Source organism: Microchirus variegatus, assembly GCF_963457635.1.
Source record: "Microchirus variegatus genome assembly, chromosome: 15".
Lineage (NCBI taxonomy): Eukaryota > Metazoa > Chordata > Actinopteri > Pleuronectiformes > Soleidae > Microchirus > Microchirus variegatus.
In genome coordinates this window covers 3,879,432-3,898,215 of record NC_139816.1, presented here as the reverse complement: position 1 = coordinate 3,898,215, position 18,784 = coordinate 3,879,432, and positions in this window count along the sequence as shown.

Sequence of the window (18,784 nt, the reverse complement as noted above, 5' to 3'; positions counted from 1 at the left end):
GACTCCCTGCTGTTTCCATCAAGCACAGGAGAACACGGCGTCCATGGGTTTTTCCCCTCCGTTATTATGATGCTTGGAGATCACCCACGCGACCCTGAAACCAGAGAACACCCAGGTGACCTGTGTGTGTGTATGTGTCTCTAAATGAGAAAACATGTGTGAAAGGAGAGAAGTTTGTTTCTCTTCCACAATAAAACGGTTGTCGTCTCAATTCACAAAGCGCTGATGTGTTCGTTCAGAGCGTCGTGGAAGTGAAATAGACTGAAATAGACTCATGTGGACAGAGGTCAATAGTACTGAAGCATAATATGTGTACGATCAATCAATCAATCAATCAATCGATCAGACTTATTTATAAAGCAACTTTCGCACAAAGCAGTGCAACTCTGTGTGTTTAATTCTTAATTAAATCATTCAAGCTCACATAGAGTGGTCCTGTTGCACATATATGTTAGTTATGGAGGTCTACTTACATACATTAACTTAACTAACACTTTTATGCTCAAAAACCTAGTTGCTGTAAACGAGCCTATAGAAATCCTCTTTTCTGACGCTGTTTCCCAGCCGCGATATTGGAGACTCAACTCTCGCACCCAGAAGACAGACTTTGTTGTGATTGGCCAGCCAGCGTAGAGCCTTCCCAACTGTCTTGTGATTGGCCAGTACCCGGTAGTGACATAATCAGCACACCCGCTCTCAGAAGCACAGCTCCCCCCTCTGGAACGGTGGATGCAGTGCTCCTCATTATCAAAACATTGTTTTAACAGTGTTTAAAAATAGCTTCTTCACGACTCCCCGGCGCAGTCCCTTTGACGACCTTTGACCCGGAGTCAGACCCAGAGTCAGAAGACACTGTCGCTCGTGAAACACCTCCACAACGGACGTTATTCTTCTTCTGCGGTTCAATATACGCAACCGGATGTACCCGGACTAGTGCCCGGAGCAGGACGATCTGTTGTTCAGGAGAACCGGTGTTTACGTAACCGGACCGGGTTTTTTCAGAGATCTCGCTGAGCCCGAGATTACAATAAAACACAGCGTTCTCAGCAGTGGCTGAACTGTTTGTTTAGAACCTTCAGGGCTTCTTAAACAAGGTAATGACGCAGATACACACTAAAAAACAGCGTTAATTGGAACTTCCTGTCTAGGTCTGCTTTAAACATATACCTAAATCAGCGACGAGGAAGTGAGGGAATGCTAACATTCTTGCGGCACAGGAAGAGGGGAGCTGAGGGTGCTACAGCACCCCCTTCTGACAAGGGGTGGAAAACACAGCGTGTAAATAGTTTGGTTGTTGTTTTTCTCGGTTTTATATATAAACTTTATGGATCTAAAGCTCCAGATTACATTTGTTTTCGGTGGAAAAGGCACAAAAATGTATTGTTATTGTCTTATTTACTTGTTTATCTGTTTTTGTGTCTCGTAAAACACTAACGTGGGAGCAACCTTTGACCCCGCCCACTGCTGCACGCCGCTCTCTGACCTCCAGAAGTCCTTTACCCCTGTTACCGTGGAGACAACACAAGACCAGGTAGAGAGGTGGGTGGGGGGGGGGGGGGTACATTCATTACCTGTAAGTGATATTCCAGAATTCCAGAGCGGCTGCACAGGTCAAAGCAGGAGGAGCAAGATCGTCACGACAACAACAACGAGGCCAAGAATTCTACTCTATGTGATCAGGATGAAGTGTGAGAGTTAACTGTCTCACATCCAAGAGCTTTATACGCTGGATCACAGCCAGGTGCTTATTTTAATTTGACTCTCTCCTCTTTCCTCTCTTCTGTTTCCCACTTCTGGAAACAGTTTCCCTTCCTTCCCATAAACCCCCGTGTTCTCCTCCTCGCATGCTTTCAACTTGATTCATTCGGCGTAAGAAGCCGATGTGTGAGTGCGTTCCACTTCTTGGCAAACGGAGAGAGAGAGAGTTGGGCAGCTCGCCGCGATGACTCACCGACAACGTGACCTCGACCAGGTCAGACCAGGCTTCACTTTGTTCTCTCTCCGTTGTTTACTCCGTGACAGAAAAGTTCCAAGGACGCCATCGTGATCGCTGTTGTTGTGGTTGATGAAGTCCTCCTGCTCCTCCTCGTGAGAGGCTGAACATCACTTCCTGCTCTGTCGCTGGACCACAAATGAGTTTCCTGATTCCCCCCGATGTCGCTTTTAATCGCAAAAAAACACATTTACGTTCTTTTGTTTCTGTCAGAATGAACTCGGTGACATCGGCTCATAGAAGAAGAGGAGGGTTTATATGTAGTTTCTGCACATTTAAACATCTGAGAAGGTTCACGGACCTTGTGAAGGAGGATAGAGGACAAGATGATCCACTAAAGGGAGAACGTGAAGGAAGAAGCTGAAGTTTAAGTCATTTAACTGGTTCAAAAGTATGAAAATATGCAGAAACCAAATGCAGAAACCCCACAGGCTTGTGCGGCAAACATTAAAGCCGTGTTTCCACCGCGTACCCCTCAGGAGTAAATATGATATGGTACGGTCAGGGTGGGTGGAGCTATTGTGACTTTTCTTTTATTTATTTATTGGATGTTTTCAGTCGCTGTGAATCACAGGATGATAATCATAATAATATTCACGTTGATATTATGAGGCCGGAGTCTGCTGCTGTTTCTGCTGCTGCTGTTTCTGCTGCTGCTGTTTCCTTAAAAGGCTTCAGAGAGGTGCTTCACGTTTGGGAAACCATGCTAACATAAAACACACACACGCACACACGCGCTGCCCACTGATTTCAGAGTGGAAGATGCTGATTGTTTTGTTTCTTTTGTTGTTTCTCTCTCTTTTCCTGGCTTGTGTTAATGGTGTTTGTCCGACTTTAATCGTCCTCACTTTGGAGCTGAAGAGTAAACAGGAACAAACAACATGAAGGAGACGACTGACAATAGCACACACACACACACACACACACACTGAAACACACACACACACACACACTGAAACACACACAGTCATACTGACACACACACACACACACACACACGTATTCATTGAAAAACAAAGCACTCACACTGACACACAAATACACAGATTCATACTGATACACACACTAAGAATCACACACACACACACTTAGAATCACACACACATAGTCATTGAAAAACAGCACTCACAAACACACTTAATGAAACACACACACACACACGCTATCAAATACACAAAGATTCATAACGATACACACACACACACTCACAAAGACACACACTATCATACTAACACACACTCACACCATATCACACACCAAATCTCTCTCACGCACATTCTCATTGAAAATCATGAACTCACACTGATACACAAGCACACACACACTGAAAGACACACACACACACATTGAAAAACATCCACTCACAGTGAAACACACACGCAAAGACACACAATTATACCAACACACACTCACACCATATCACACACACCAAATCTCTCTCACACACACACAGCGTCTCTGTTCTTTTGTGTGTGCAAGGTCACATGCACTGACGACGTCACCATGGCAACAGGCGTGAAAACACACACACACACACACACACTGATGTAAAATATGATGTAATCTAATCATCACACGCTTTTGTGTCAACGCGTCCAGAACTGTAATAAACATAAACATGGACACAAATAATCTGATTATAATCTGATTACAATCTGTGGTATCATTCATACTATTGTCCACATCCCATAATACCCAGTCCTGCTTCTTTTCTCTTCTTTATGAACTTTGATTTGTACATGTATTTGCCATAAACATAAATGTGTGTGTGTTTTCTTTAACTGTGTGAAACAGCGCCCTCTGTGGTGGCAGCCCGTCACAGCACAAGCGCGCAGGTGCAGGTAGACGCCAGACGGAGCTCACTTCCGGTGATTAAAAACAAATTAAACAAACAAATAAACAAACCGCAGCAAAACGTCGCGTGTTGACAAACTTTTGCTGACCCCGAGGAAACAAACTCAGTGAAAACTGTCAGTAAAGTGAGTTAAAGTGACGGTAAAGTGTGGGGAAAAGTGAGTTTTTATCGATGTTTTGACGCAGGGAAACGTCACCGGAGAAGCGAAGCTAACAACTAAACGGAAGCTAACAACTTCAGACACGGTGAGTGAAATATCTTCATTTATTTACGGCTGTTGTTGTTGATGTTTACAGTGCTTTGTTTGTGTGAAACTCGTGTTATTTTTGTGATGTGATGGATTTGTGTGTGTTTCTGCCTTTTCACTGCTGTATTTATTTATTTATTTTTAATCAAAACGCTTAGCAATGCTGTAAATATTGATAACTGAACAGTAACTGACAAAAACTGGACAGTTATAAGTGCACTGTGAAACGCTGCTGCAGCTTTATATTATAACAAAATATGATGGTAGTGTCACAGAATCTGACTATAAATGTGACCGACATCACTTTTTCTTAAAAAATAAGAAAAAGTTTTGAGATAATATAACTGCCTGTTTTGATTTCATGCTAAAATGCTAATGCTAACAATGTTATTTAAGAGTTTGTTTCAGATTAGTTCTAAAATGAAGGAATAGTTTATACCGTTGATAAACTGAGCACCAATTTCGAGGCACTGTTCTCTGCCTTTTTGTGTTTTCTATCAGAAATCATATCTTTATAGTGTCTTCTTTGATGGGAATTGGTGATTTTAATGACTTATATTGTCGTGATATTCCTCCTTGAGGCAAAACAACCTCCCTCTGACACTCTTATGTAAGGTTTTGTGGTTAAAATGTGACTTTTGATGTCATTTCCATATGATAAAATATGAAATATGAACTACTCTATGATTCTAATGCAAGATAATTGACATTACAGTATACATTTGAGTCAGATATGCTACATAAGGCATATTTTGAATTGCGGTATTGTTTAAAAGTGCAATTTTTAAGTAAAAATTTATAATTATTTAGTCATACTTCATTACTGCATTTGCCAGATATGTTTTACGATCACTGTGGATGAAAATACAATGAAAAAAGATTATTGTAACAAAGAAATCGTTAAAACTGAATAATTTGGTTAATTTCCATGTTTGGTGAACACTGATCAACATTTTCTGGCATTTACTGCTGGTTGCAGCCCTAATCACCGCTCCAAACGCAGCGTTTGGTCAATTAAAAGTGCATAAATATGCCTAATAAATTAGGAAATATTAATTGAAGTAACGTTCAAAAAGAAAACATACATAAAATCAATGTTTTTAAGTGCACGTTCACAGCTTTTGGGGCAAAATCTTGTTTCAGCGCCACCCAGGATGATTTTTAATTGGTCAGAAAATAATAAAAAAACGTTCCCTATAGCAGAATGATTCTAATTGGCCCGAGCCTGTAGGTGTGAATGTATGCGTCTATATGAACGTGTGCTGGTGAATGTCGTTGACATCAAAGCGAGTGCACAGACGCCCCGCTGCTGTGTCAGTGTGTTTGTCGAGGACCACCTGTGTCGTTCCACTCTGTTGCTATCGACAACAGCGCCTGGTTTTCCAGCTGCTGTTTCCTCTCGGGGGAGAAAAAACATTAGGGGAGTCGCACACGCAGATAACGAGGCCGAGCACAGCTTCCTGTTAATCCAGATTACCTGCCACTTCTTTCTTTTTTTTTTTTAACCCCCAACTCCATTCCCAAGTCACATGTGATGACATACCATGAAAGTAGTGTTTTTAAACTCTTAGTTCAGTTCAGAAACAGTTCAGTCCGTGGTTTTCCCACAAATTCAAATTCCACCAGAATCTATCCCGAGTCTGAGCCAAATGACGGCGACACTGTTTTGACACATGCATGTCTTCAATATCGCAGCCGCTCCATTTATACGCCGGATTAACACAAATATACAGCGCTGTTATTCCAAACCTGTAGAAACTCTCTTTTTTTAAACAACAGTTTCCTTCTTTTTTTGTTGTTCTTTTAACGAATCATTTGTCTTCAGCTGGTGCACAGTATTTTTCCACACAGACTTTTTTTTTTTTTGTCTTTTTCAATCCCTGGCTCTGGCAGCTGAGTCTAGACACCGAGCTGTCAGATTTAATGTCGTTCTCCTGGGATCAGAAGTAAAAAGAGGAGAGAAACTCTTGCTCTGTTCTCAATTATTCTGTATGTGCTTTATTGTTCAATTCAAAGTCTGCAGAAATGCTAAAGGGGAGCACGGAGCACGTACAGCGTTTGTTTATGCATTTGGAAGTGCAGTATTTATCGTGGATTGACATAAATGCTCAGATTTTTATATAGCTGAAACACACGTACGTGACTTTGAATGGAGAAATGCATATTTATTGGTATTATCGGACACTTATAAGTGATAAAAATGAAGCTAAGTTGCACAAAGTTAATATCGGGTTAGTTCATTCTGGTCTATTGTGGTGGTTTTGTGTGGAGCCATGTTTGTTATACCCTAAAAATGGCTAGTATTGGTATAATTGGAGACTCGATATGTGAGTTTTTACTATTTTCTGTGACAATACTCCAGTTATTTATGGAGCCATGTGTAAGAGACGGATTAAAAAGCTGAATGCAGTTGATGGATTAACCTTTTAAAGCTCGACGCTACCCACATAAACACACACTCGACACAATAGTGGCTTTTGTTGGACTCTCCCTGCTGCTTCCACAAAAACAGACTCTCCTGATAAACCTGTGGTCTCAGAGCCGAGGCCCAGATTACGTCCTAAGGATACGTCTGTGCGTCGTCGTACACATAAAACTCTCTTTTGCGACTTTCTTCGTCCGCCCCAAATACATAAATAAGAACAATATCTAATTTTCTACCCGTCAATATCCTGCATTAAAGCAGTGAAGAACATTAAAGTTCTTGTTTACTTTTGCCGGAAGCCTGTACCTTCCCCCATCTCTCTCTCTCTCTCTCTCTCCATCCTCCTCCTCCTCATTGCCACCCAGCTGAAGTCTGGTTTACATCTGTGTCCCACTCCCACAGCAGGCCTAACACAAAGGTGTGTGTGTGTGTGTGTGTGTGTGTGTGTGCTGCAGGGAACCTGGTGTTCTCAACAGTAGGGAGTGTGTTTGTTCTTGGTAGCAGCTTCCTAAAATCTTTACCACTCCCCACTGAGGCGACCCAGGTCGCTCGCTCAGATCCTCTGATATGCAGCATGAACACACCATCACACACACACACACACACAGACTCACACTTTGTTTTCCCAGCATGCAGGAGTTTGTTGGTGCAGAGTAATGTTGGAAAAAGTGTTTAATATTGCCATGAAACTTCATTTAGTAAAACATAATGTGGCCTAACTATTTATCGTTCCATATCAAAACAAACGCTTTTATTTTGAAATAATGTGAAATATTCTTTGAGTATTTTCTGATTCTTTACTTTCTTAAAAGTAAATCTTTTCTGGTTTCTTTGCTCCATAAAACAGTTTTTGCGAATCACTGACTTTTCATATGTAAAGCTGTTCAAAAAGTCAATGCTTTTGTTTGTTGGATGTTCTAAATTACAGCTAATTAGAGATGGTGAAAGTTGGTGCAGGGTTCAAAGTGTGTTGAGCTAATGAGAGCGGCTAACGAGATTCATTCATCGACCCTGGTAAATGTCATGACTTCTGCAAAACACACATTGTGTCCACTAACTGAACGATTGCTGTAGCTGCCACCTGGTGATGGTATGATGTTGGTAGGGATGAGTTGATGTTAAACGTGGTCTTGCTTGAAATGACTTGGCACTTTTTTTAAAGTTAGAAATGTCTAAAATAGCTTTATCGGACTGATATTGGTAGATACTCGAGGTCAATATCAGACACAAAAACAGTGGTATTTTATGGTATTCATTGTCATTTCTAAGCTAATGAAAACTAGCATCAGTCTTTGTGGTGCACGTTTGTGTCTATATTTTGTCACAATAACAGATTTTATGTGAACGATCTGCAGCCGTTGACTGTGAGATGCTTTTCATGGTTAAATTCAGTGGCATTCATACTTTATGATAGCAGAGATATGGAGGCCTTTTTCTTTTTCTCTTCCCTTCAGTCCAGAGGAATGTTTCGTTCTGGAAGAGCTCAAGGTTTTTCGGATGACAGTTGGCACCGGCGGCAGTCGTACGTATGACTGCATGTGCAGGAATTTATGATGCCTGTAAAGCCTGGATTCCTGTGAGATTGTGCAACTCTGATTTCATCTACGCTCACTGAGCATGGTTTTTTACTGCGGTTACCAGCAGATATTTATTTTTGTTGGCTAAATGTCATCCTGAAAGCTTTACGTAAATAATTATTATTTTTCCAATATTTTTCCAGGCAGGAGAGAGGGTGGAATTGTGTTTCTTTGAGGCAAAAATAATACAGGGGATTAAAATCTTATAAAATTATAGTCATTGATTCTTACGGTGACGTTCGAGCAAAGAAATGTACTTAGTTTACAGCTGTATCTCTACAAAATAAAGGTCAAATCAATGGTCAAATTACGTCAATCAAAGGCTTTTATTAACAGGTAAATCTGTTAAAATATATCACCAATTGAATATAAAAACACTTGAGGACAATTTTCCTTGTGACCCTCGTGTCCCAGCAGAAGCTCAAATGCAGCAGATAAAGAGTAGAGCAGATGGATCCGAGGCCTGGAGTAATGAGGTGTTGATGCTCCACATGTGCAGCAGGTGTTAGCGCCGCTACGTTTGTCCACGCGCAGTTAACTTGTGCTGTGGTTTTAGCTCGACCACTCGAGCTTAATTGGACTACTTGTGTCGGCCTTTAAGCACTAGCGGAGAAGAGATTTATTGAACGTAAGCGTGTCCAAAATCTGCTATGCTTTTCAGCTTGTTGGCATTAGGTGGTTTCTGGTTTAGCATGGGGCTAGTTGTTAGCATGTCCAGCTCACAACGTATACGATTCTTTACCCATATTTTTTGAGGCAGTTATTCTTCCTCTAAAGGCCACATTATACCTCGACAACTGCGTATCCACGGAGACCCCTCGAGCCTTCAAAGTTCTCCGTCGTGGTGCTGGATACGCACTGCAATTTCCCACGCGATCAGTAGGGGTCGCTACCCAAGGTTGTTGTGCTTCTGGCTACAGTGACAATGGTGTCCGAGAGAGAAAGACTGTTGTTGTTGTTGTTGCAGCGGACTAACATTGAAACAGTGGCCGTTTCTCACCTGGAATAAATATTTTTCTATCTCCCCAAACGCAGTTTTAAGATCATTTGAGGCGAGAAATTATACGTTTATAGTCTAAACATGTGCTGTGTGTATTAAAGGTGCCATATGTAAGAATGTGGCCAAAAACGGTTACTACATTCAAATTCAAAATACCGAGGTCTTTTAGGTTTCGTTTTCTGATGTAACTGGCAACCCGTGGTTTGCTCTGTAGCTGTGACTCTACTGACTGCAATGATTGGTACTAGACGGCGGTAGGTGGCGCCACATTCCAAAACATGATTTTAAAACATAAACAAGATTTGCAGTCTGCAAATAATTATTTTTAATGCAAATATTTTGGCTGTACTGTTGTTGTTGGTGAGTTCAGTTTGTTACATGAACATTATTCCTGAGTCTCTGTGACATATTAGGAGGATTTTATGGCCAGTTGATTTAGATTTATTACATAATGCACCTTTAAGATTTGACGACTTTGACGTATGTACAGTTTGGCAGCGACGTTGTTGGCGGTGATCAGCTCCGCCTCTGTGGACGCTCGGTGCGCACAGTGGCCGGCACAGAGCAGCGTTATCTCAGCCTGTCCTGAGGACCAATCGCAGCCCTTGCCGTCTCCGTTGTCCCTTGACGGAGTGACTGACTGAGAGACTCTCCGGTGACGCAGAGGGGTCTCCGTAACAGATGTAGAACACTTTACGTAGGAGTACAAATTGAGCTTAAGCATCCTTAAAAAAAACCAAATGTTTCGTGATGTTTCACAGGTGCAAGAATGTTCTGGAAATCTTGCGCTGACCAAAAATAACCACCAAGGTTTCCTTGGCTCCAGGTGGAACTGGAGGTGGTGCCCACGCCTGATGCACACAGGAGCTGATCGGCTGAGCTAACATTGACGGATGATGTAATTCCCGACTAATGTGAATAAATAGCCTGAACTTACAACAGCAGACACGCAAAAACACACGCCGTCTTTCCTTTCATAAACACACAGACAGGACGTGGACGCGGACGCCCGCGTGGCGAGGTGTTGGCTCGTCGCCCCTCTGGTCGCAGAGATAAGACGCGATACAGGAGGTTAATGGCTGTGTTTTTGTCGAAGCTCTGGAAAGTGTGGGTCACGCTGGGAACAATTGGCCTGTGCTGTACTGCACAACCATCTGTGTGTGTGTGTGTGTGACTCAGCCAATTTTCCTCCTTCATATTCAATTAATGAAGCTTTAAATCTCGCTCTCTCTCTCTCTCTCCACACATTGAAGGTGGATTAAGTCATCAAAGTCTGCGTAACTGAATTTTTTTACTCAATATTCATTTGGATGCAGTTAAATTGACCAAATCGAGAAGTTGCAAAGTGGATTTTACAAGTTAAAGATATAATATGCAACATTGCTAACCGATTGTTTCCCAACGTCATGAAAGCATGTGTTTTGTTATTGTTTGATTGAGAGACCCCTAGTGGCAGAATTTCTATACTGTGCATTCAAGTCTTTCCACACTTGAGGCGGATTAAATAATGAAATCAGGGTTTTTTTTAAAGTCTATATTTTGCAAAAATCAGAAAGTTTTAAAGTTTAAAAGTATTGCTATAGTGGGGGGGAAAAAAGGATTTCCCCTTGTATGCTGCAGGTGGAAACAAATAATTTAATAACAGAGGAAAGAGGAAAGCTCTGTGCCCACTTAACATCTGTTTGTGTGGGAAGGGGTTGGGGGGGGGGGGAGAAAATCCAACTCCAGGATCTCTGTGATTGTTTTTTCTTTCTTTTTCTGCGTCGATCGCCGTGCGCTAACTGGAGCCATGTGTGTCGCGTGTCAAACAACGGCAGCCGCAGTCGAGTCGTTTGATCAGCGGTTAAAAACAAAAAACAGAAAAAGCATCGGGAGTTTCTGTGGAAAGAAACATCTCCAGACCTCGACCAGCTCCAGACCTGGCAACCCGGGGGCTCCTCTGTTGTTTCCAACCAGACGAATGAACCCATAAACAAGGAATCTCTTTATTTAAATGGGGATTTGTGGAAACAAATTGGCCCCCGGTTTAAGAAAAACCCTGGGCCAGCACGGAGGAGGAGATGTTCCCGTCCTCCGAGGAAAACACGCCGAACGCAAATCCAAGCAACCCAGAAGTTCAGTGGAAACGGATTTATGTAACACCTGGCGAAAGCACAATGTCTGGCAAAATGGTCATGTGGATCGATTTGTGATTGTTTGGAAAAAACAGACGCCCGGTTGAATCCCAAACCTGGCGAATCTGTGACACGAGGAGTGTAAGATGAAGCATCTCTGGAAAAAAAGGTTTTAATCTGCATCTGTAAGCCAGAGGAAAAGCGACTGGAGGCCGATGAGCTGCAGTTTGACTTGGAAATCTGTAAAAGTATCAATCAGAAACGACGATGAATGAAAAACAGCAGGGAGTTATGACGTGGGGGATTGTACAGTTTTATGTACAATGAGGAGTCATGCTGGAAAAATGTCCTAATCTCACAAAAACAGTGGAAGTGAGTGAGCTCAGACGTAGTGATCGTTAATCAGATAGATAAGATTGATAAGTAGCATTTTCATGGAGAAACGAAAAATGTATTTCAGTCACTTTTTGAATGTGAGACCAGTTCGTGTAAAGGTAAAGGTTTGGAGATGCTGGAAAACACAGTTTTGAGTTCAAAAGTCCAAGCCCCCTTTCTTCAGACTTCCTTTCTGAAGCCACGCCTCCTGAGCACGGGAACGCACAATGCCTGTTCACGAAGAGCGTTGGTAACTTCGGTAACTTTTCGGATACTTGGATATACTTTGGATGGGCACCAACTCCAGTTCTTGGGAGCTATTTTTGGCCAGTATGAGATTTCCAGAACATCCTTCCACCTGTGAAACATGAAAAATTTGTTGTTTTTTCAAGGATGCATTTGTTATATACAGACTGGACGAGTTCTGAGTACGTTGTTTTACTCTACGTACTTGACCAAACGACAACAAATACTCACAGAAAGACATACAGTTAGCTTTTAGACAAATTTAGCATTTAGGTGCAGTTTTGGTCAATAAATAGTGGAAAATCTGTGCTTCCCAAACCTCAAAATGACATCATCTTCAAAGTAAATTAATCTCCAAGGATGCACAGTATTGGCTTTAACATGTAATATGGCATACCAACAAAAAAAACACCAAAGATTCCCACGATATGACTAAAATAAAAAAACGGCTTACATTTAATTTCCTTTTCTCCTTAAAATACAACATACATATTATTTTTTTCCCCTCACCGCCACCAACTATGAGCCGAACCTCAATGACGTCTCTCTCGCTGTGAAACTAATTAGAGTCGACAAACGGCTTCTGAAGTGAAGTGAATGTTGTTCACTGGAGCTTTCATTATTTCCATGTTCTGCCTCTTTGAGTGTCTCTATATGCAGATGATGAGCTTGTGTGTGTGTGTGTGTGATGAAAACTCTGAGGCTGTTGGTGATGAGTTCATCAGGGAAAGAAGTGGTCACTCTGTGTATACACGGTGTGTACTTTGTGAGGCCATTTTGACCTCTTTCATGGTTAAGACCTGGTTTTAGGGTTAGTTGTGATGGTTAGGGTTAATGTAAAGGGCTAGGGAATGCATTATGTCTGTGACGTGTCCTCACTAAGGTATAAAAACAAGTTTGTGTGTGTGGGCATGTCTGTTTTGATTCAAACCCCTTGTCTTAAAACTTTAAAGGGCTTTTTGAGGGTTAAGACATGGATTTAGGGCTATTTTGTCCTCTCTAAGGATGTTGGGATGCACAAAAGTGTGTACTTATCTTAAGGTCCCTTTCTGGCCTCAGGACCAGAGGTTCTGACCCTGACGAGCCACCAGAACCTCATTCCTGAGGAACTGGTTCGGTTAAGGGCATTTGTGACATTTTCTGGCATAAACGCTGGACCTGTCATCCTCATGGAGACCAAAACCTGGTCCTAATGAGGCAGAACTTCAATTTCTAAGGAACTGCTGTGTGTGTTCATACCAACGCATCTAAAAGCATGTCATTCAATCATAAATTCTATATATTCATTTAATTATTAAAGTGATGAAACCACAATATACACACGAGAATGAAAGTGAAGCACACAAACAAGTTTGTGAAAAGTCTCGACAAACAGAAGTCTGCTTTTTCTTTTACGACATTCCTCAGTTATGCAGAAATACCGGCTGCATTCCAACATATCTCGGCTGATGAGAGGGAATAAAAGTGAGATTTATCTGTTTTTTTACTCCACGGATCTTCTCTTTGGTTTCTAATGCTAATGTTGACTTTGTAAATAATGTGTGTGTGTGTGTGTGTGTTATGTAGTTGGCAATTAATTAAAAAATCCAGTCTTAATTTATTAAAAAACAGCAGCCTTAATCTCAACGACAGGTTGTCCTTAGAATAATGTTGATTTATTAGCTGAATAGGTGTAAACAGATCCAGCAGAAATCTATTGAATATTTACTCTTCTTCATTTAACTGCATCATGTTATTGATTAGGATTTATGTCAAATTAAATTCATGTAGAGACTTTTTTTCAAGTTAGTTTGGTGGCCAAGTTTTTATTAATGGAAAATTGAGGATGTTTTTCTCTGCCTGTTGACTCGTTATTGACAACAGATTAAAAACTAAACATTAATCCGCTCTGATTCCAGCTTCTTAGATGTGACATTTTGAAATATCTTTTATTAGTCTTTAAAAAAATCTTTATTCTGAAATGTTCTCTCTTGATTCTTTGTTTGTTAAGTGTTTTACGGATAAATCGGGAATAAGATCCATTGCTTGTAAACGTTATTTTGAGTTCTCCTTGACTTTCCCTGCAAATATGGTGTTTGTTAAAAGTGACTGGAGTTGATAATGTGATATTTGTGTTCAGCACAATATTTTTGTTTGCTGGGCTGGGCTTCAACTTCTCTAACACTAATAGCCTTCAGGAGTTTGTATAATCGGCTCTGTGCCGTAATACGACACAGGTGTGTGTTCCAGTCTCATTTTGCCTCATGGTCTGCCGTCTCTTTAATTTTCTGCAGACGTTCTGAACTATAAACTTCTGCTTTTTTTTTTTTTTTTACTTTTTCCACTTTCCAGTTTACGGCTTTTTGGCACAAAAGTGATATTTACACGTCAGCGAAGATAGACAAATCATTTCGTCTTTCCCCTGCTCTCGTTGGTGACTTATCGAATTAGTATGAAAGTCCTGTTGCCATGGCACCCCCGAAATTCAAGTTGCTCGGAGAGTATTCGACTCGAACTAAGTCTCGGCTCTCCCGTCTGAGCCGAACGTCGCAACCTTCCATTTCAGCTGCACTGATGAAAACCTCGACCCGGTCTTGACCTCTGCAAAAGAAAGAAGCGTCTGTCTAATCTGTGTGCAATCAGACGGCCACCTTTTTTTATTTTTTTTATTGGCAGCCGCCGCTGAAACCGGAAACCTCTTCACCTGTCTGTTCTTAAGAGATAGAAGACTCTGACGGAGAGTTTCATCACGCTCTTACCTCACCGCCATCTGTTCTCGCCGTCCTTGAAGTGGGATGACGAGATAATGGTAGACAGTATAGTGGTGACGGAGCTGACTTGTGGTTAAGGACTGCAGATGTACCTGACACATAAAGAGCCGTGACTCTTTGTGTGTGTGATGATTTGGTAGCGTTGTCATCAGAGGAGCAGATGTGTTGTGGTTGTGTGTGTGTTCATGCTAAGACACCCTTTTGTCGGCTCAGTCCTTCATGTCCAAACAGGTCCAGTCTACAAATGAGTGTGAATTTTTCTCCCTAATAATCCTAAATTCTCAACAATAATCCCGCTGTTAAGTGCTGTAACTTTAAAGCCTTGGTGGCCAATCAGGAGAGAGATGGACAAAACCATAATGCCTATCCCGGTAGGCCAAAATTGAGAAAATAAACTGTATATATGTGCAACACTAGCACGTCTGACACGCCTCGTCTCGTCTAAACAAACGTTGCATACAGACGTCTAATAGAAACAACGGCTACAATGCACAAGCTAATTTGGTACACGTACGAAAAAAAAAAGTTTTCACATAATCTCACCCAAAATATACCGCAATGCGTGTGTCTATTCCACTTTTTTCCATGTTTGAGTTCCCATTGTAAAGTCTAGAAGTACCATCCTGCTATATGAAGTTATCACATGGTCCACCAGAGGGAGCTCTAAGTTGAAAGTGCAACGCTCCGACGACTGTGGAGGTTTTTTTTCACGATATCCCGTCCAGTATCAACTCATCATGCCTAATTTTCTCTGCGTGTCCAGAGAAGCTTGTTTTCTGCTAAATTGATCATATTTCCGATGATCACATACTCTTTCAAAGAAAAGTGGACGTTGCACAGAAATTCATGAAATCACTCGGGGGGGGGATTTCGTCTGATCTGATCTCATCGTCTATAATCTGAGAGTTCTTGCTGCAGTTTATTGAACTTGTGCGATGGCCAGTCTGGTCCTGATTAGTCAAATGAATCTAATCAATAAATAAATAGTCTTTGCATCCACCCTTTGATTAACATCACTGCTTTCTGCCTGGGCGTGTCTCATGTTGTCTTGGAGAGCCTCGAGTACCACGACGTAACGCGACTCCAGCTGTGAAACTCGACTGCAGATGTAGATGCTGTGATGATGATGATGATGATGATGATTATGTTGATTTCTGGGACAGGGTTCATCAGTGACCTCAGCTGGCACTGCTGTCAATCATCCGTCCATCCAAATTGGGCCTTGAAGTTGTCGGACTATGCCGTCTTGTAATGAAACTGGCAAATCCTGCGAGGGGAAAGGAAGCTGCGTCAGCGTCATTTTCTTTCCAGGCAGAATCCAGTGTCAACATCCTCGGTGTTCCATGAGGTAAAGGGAGTTGGTTGGTTGGTACTGGACTGAGTTAAAGCAGTCCCTGACATCACCGTGGAAAGACCCCAGAAAGATGCCAGTTTGTGGATCGATGCCCAGGAATGAAGTCGTTGGAAGAGTTCAGATCCTTGACCTCTTTTTTTTTTTTTTTTTTCACTCTGTTACCAAGCTGTTTCTGTTTTTTTTGGTTGAGGGAGAACTGAACTATTTGGTTAGTTACCATGGTTGAATAATATTGCTTGTTGGACTTTGTATCTGCTGCGTGATCCAAACTCCTGCTGTTTTTACCTCTTGCCTTTTCTCCAAAAGGATAATGATGCATCCACAGCAAACACAAATTGCATTTTTGCTCTCAGGATCATTTGCGTTGACTCATGCGAATCCATCAGTGGATATTTGCTGTAACATTTGGTCGGTGTGTGCAGGATCACTCACTCCAGATTACAGATTTAGCAGCAAATTAGATTTGAAGTGGTTGATGAATTCTTCCCTGCTTATGTAAGATAGTAATAGCTATAAGCAGGTAAAGTTCTCCAGGAAGTCTTCTGGATTCAGTGGATCAAAATGTAGGAATTTCAGGTCACGCGTTTTTTGGGATTCAGGCCGTTTTTGCACAAAATGTGTTAACCTTTGTAGCCTGTTGTAGAAATATAAACTGATGTCACTTTGTCTTTCGGCGACAAATGACCAGTGCTGTCCCCAAATTAGTGAGAGGTCACTGCCATTTAATGCTGATTCTTTGAGGACAAAAGACAAATTAGTCAAATTTGACTTTCTGAAAAGGCTGAAAGCGCACGATACAAGAGCAACGCGAAGAAGTAACTGATTATATGGGTTTAAAGTTCTCCAAATGTCAATTGAACGACATGATGTGATAATATTCTACAACAAAGCAGTTCATTCATATCTTTGTTTTATTATTATCTACATTATGTGACGAAGCAAATCACCAGCCCGTGAGGAAGCTCTGTGTGCAAGTCGATGAAATGGAAATAATTGAGACTGTTGTGTCACAAAACCTCTGAATATAATCTGAGACCTGAATGTATGGGGTTCAATCTGCCGTCTGCCCTTTTCTCTCTCGCTGTATTCAGCGATCCTTGCTCACACTTGGCTTCATTTCACGCATCGTTGCACGTTGCTGAAGTCGAGATCTGACGGTGTCGGGTGTTTTTTTGTGTCATGATAAAACTGTGCTAACCATCTGGAAAAGCAACCCTTGATCGATTGACCAAAAATGAGATCCACCCACGGCCGACGACTGATGTCCGAGGGCTGGATAAAAATACTGGACGCGGTGACGGAAATCCTTTATGATGCGAGTGGGGGCTTTTGTCAAGGCAGCAAACATGAGGGGAACAGGCTGTGATATCCACAGTCGGATATGTTAATACCAGACACTTGGAGCGGACGCCGTCCAGCAACCTTCATGAGGACAAAGTTCTCCTCAAGAAGGTCCATCACCTCAGTGCCCTCAATTTTGTTAGTGCCCTTAAGCATAATGGTTTCATTTCAAGATAATAACGATGTTCTAGGTGTTCTCGGTCAAAAATGACCACTATACAAAATTAATGACTACGAATATATTATGCCCAGTCATGTGTCACTCATTAGCTAAGCAGGTAAGGGTTCAAAACCCACCTGTGATCGACTCATTCTCTTTATTTTGTTACTAGTGCAGTGCCTGTAGGAAGTATGTATTCCTATAGTGAAAGAAAGAAGAAATTATTCATTAAGAGATTTGCGAACATTTCAACGGATACTTGTTCAGGGCGATGCCGACTATTATGATGGTAAATTCCAAGTCATTCCGAGATACTTTTTGTTTTTGAGAAAAAAGTCAGCTCACTGTCAAAGTGCATCAGGGCAAATGGATCATTTACTGATTTTCAAAAATTCATTAAAATTATTCCTTAAGAGATTTGCGAATATTTTCAACGGATACTTGTTCAGGGCGATGCCGACTATTATGATGGTAAATTCCAAGTCATTCCGAGATACTTTTTGTTTTTGAGAAGAAAGTCAGCTCACTGTCAAAGTGCATCGGGGCAAATGGATTATTTACTGATTTTCAAAAATTCATTAAAATTATTCCTTAAGAGATTTGCGAATATTTTCAACGGATACTTGTTCAGGGCGATGCCGACTATTATGATGCTAAATTTCAAGTCCTTCCGAGATACTTTTTGGTTTTCGAGAAGAAAGTCAGCTCACTGTCAAAGTGCATCAGGGCAAATGGATCATTTCCGGAATTAAAAAAATTCATTAAAATTATTCCTTAAGAGAATTGGGAATATTTTTCAACCGATCCTTGTTCAGGGCGCAGCCGACTATTATGATGGTAAATTTCAAGTCATTCCGAGATACTTTTTGTTTTTGAGAAGAAAGTCAGCTCACTGTCAAAGTGCATCAGGGCAAATGGATCATTTCCTGATTTTCAAAAATTCATTAAAATTATTCCTTAAGAGATTTGCGAATATTTTCAATGGATCCTTGTTCAGGGCGATGCCGACTATTATGATGGTAAATCTCAAGTCATTCCGAGATACTTTTTGTTTTTGAGAAGAAAGTCAGCTCACTGTCAAAGTGCATCAGGGCAAATGGATCATTTCCGGAATTAAAAAAATTCATTAAAATTATTCCTTAAGAGAATTGGGAATATTTTTCAACCGATCCTTGTTCAGGGCGCAGCCGACTATTATGATGGTAAATTTCAAGTCATTCCGAGATACTTTTTGTTTTTGAGAAGAAAGTCAGCTCACTGTCAAAGTGCATCAGGGCAAATGGATCATTTACTGATATTCAAAAATTCATTAAAATTATTCCTTAAGAGATTTGGGAATATTTTCAA